The sequence below is a fragment of the Saccopteryx leptura genome, chromosome 2, assembly GCF_036850995.1.
Source record: "Saccopteryx leptura isolate mSacLep1 chromosome 2, mSacLep1_pri_phased_curated, whole genome shotgun sequence".
Taxonomy (NCBI): domain Eukaryota; kingdom Metazoa; phylum Chordata; class Mammalia; order Chiroptera; family Emballonuridae; genus Saccopteryx; species Saccopteryx leptura.
In genome coordinates this window covers 175,537,923-175,540,205 of record NC_089504.1, presented here as the reverse complement: position 1 = coordinate 175,540,205, position 2,283 = coordinate 175,537,923, and the positions used below count along the sequence as shown (strand labels likewise).

Sequence of the window (2,283 nt, the reverse complement as noted above, 5' to 3'; positions counted from 1 at the left end):
AGAGGCAGCAGCCAGAGCAGCCGCAGCCTGCGCCCTCTCCCGCCCGCCCGCCCTCCGCCCGCCCTCCGCCGCCCTCCACCCGCCCCGGGGTCTCTTTCCCCCTTCCTCCTCCTTCTCCTCCTCCTCCTCCACCCCCCTTCCTCCTCCTCCTCCTCCTCCGCCCGCCCGCGGGGCCCCCCTCGCCTTCCCGCCCGCCCCTATTGTTCCGCCCCCGGCCTCCCGCCCTTCCCCTTCCCGCCCGCTCCCCTTTTCCCCTCAGTCGCCTCGCGCCTCCAGTTTTTGGCTTTCACCCCCCCCCCACCAGTGACCAAAGACTTGACCACTGAAAGTCCTGCTCCCCAGAACACTGCTCGACATGGACACTGGTGTGATTGAAGGTGGATTAAACGTCACTCTTACCATCCGGCTACTTATGCATGGAAAGGAAGTTGGCAGTATCATCGGAAAGAAAGGAGAATCAGTTAAGAAGATGCGCGAGGAGAGTGGTGCACGTATCAACATCTCAGAAGGGAATTGTCCTGAGAGAATTATCACTTTGGCTGGACCCACTAATGCCATCTTCAAAGCCTTTGCTATGATCATTGACAAACTGGAAGAGGACATCAGCAGCTCTATGACCAATAGCACAGCTGCCAGTAAACCCCCAGTCACGCTGCGGCTGGTGGTCCCTGCTAGTCAGTGTGGCTCTCTGATTGGGAAAGGTGGTTGCAAGATCAAGGAAATACGAGAGAGTACAGGGGCTCAGGTCCAGGTGGCAGGGGATATGCTACCCAACTCAACTGAGCGGGCCATCACTATTGCTGGCATTCCGCAATCCATCATTGAGTGTGTGAAACAGATCTGCGTGGTCATGTTGGAGTCCCCTCCGAAGGGCGTGACCATCCCGTACCGGCCCAAGCCATCCAGTTCTCCAGTCATCTTTGCAGGTGGTCAGGACAGGTACAGCACAGGCAGCGACAGTGCGAGCTTTCCCCACACCACCCCGTCCATGTGCCTCAACCCTGACCTGGAGGGACCACCTCTAGAGGCCTATACCATTCAAGGACAGTATGCCATTCCTCAGCCAGATTTGACCAAGCTGCACCAATTGGCAATGCAACAGTCTCATTTTCCCATGACGCATGGCAACACCGGATTCAGTGCAGGTTTGGATGCATCTGCTCAGACTACTTCTCATGAACTCACCATTCCAAATGATTTGATTGGCTGCATAATTGGGCGTCAAGGCGCTAAAATCAATGAGATCCGTCAGATGTCTGGGGCGCAGATCAAAATTGCGAACCCAGTGGAAGGATCTACTGATAGGCAGGTTACCATCACTGGATCTGCTGCCAGCATTAGCCTGGCTCAATATCTAATCAATGTCAGGCTTTCTTCGGAGACAGGTGGCATGGGGAGCAGCTAGAACAATGCAGATTCATCCATAACCCCTTTCTGCTGTTCACCACCACCCTGATCCATCTGTGTAGTTTCTGAACAGTCAGCGATTCCAGGTTTTAAATAGTTTGTAAATTTTCAGTTTCTACACACTTTATCATCCACTCGTGATTTTTTAATTAAAGCGTTTTAATTCCTTTCTCTGTTCAGCTGTTAATGCTGAGATCCATATTTAGTTTTATAAGCTTCTCCCTGTTGGTTATTTTGGGGGGGCGGGAGGGGGGCTCATGAGTTTTTTTCTGTTTGTCATGGAAATGTAAGAGTGGAATATTACTACATTTCAGTTTAGTTCTGTAATGTCAGGAATTTTTCAAAAAAAAATTAAAAGATGGACTGGAGCTTTTTCTTGTGAATAGAAACTGGATGCTATGGTGAAAAAAAAAAAAAAAAAAAATAAAAAAAATAAAAATAAAAACTCTCTTTAAGCAGCCCTTATTTTGGGGGGGTATTTTTGTTTCTTTTTGCTTTTTCTTGGTGAACATTTGGTTATTGATAGACATTTTTAAACTACAGCCAAATTCCCACTTCCCTATTTCCTTCTCTTTTTGCTAGTGTCTATACCCAGAGTTTGCAAAATTAAAGTTTGAGGGCACAGTCCCCAAGATTTTGATGAATGCTTATGACTTCTGAGACAAACTATAAGAAAATGGCTTAGAACTATTAAATTAGAGGGAAGAGTCTACACATCATCCTCACTTTGACACAAATTGTAATTTCAGAGGGATCACAAAGTCACACTCAAATTTGGTAGAAAGACTCATAGAACTCATTGAAAGCTATTATACACACAGTTATGGTTTATTTCAGGGTCAGGATACAAATAATATAAGAATAAACTCAAGTGTT

At 47.7% G+C, this 2,283-nt stretch overlaps 1 pseudogene; it reads left to right on the top strand.

The window, feature by feature from the left end:
- Positions 1 to 202: 202 nt before the first annotated feature.
- On the top strand, positions 203 to 1,576 carry LOC136395127 (poly(rC)-binding protein 2 pseudogene; annotated as a pseudogene).
- The last annotated feature ends 707 nt before the right edge of the window (positions 1,577 to 2,283 follow it).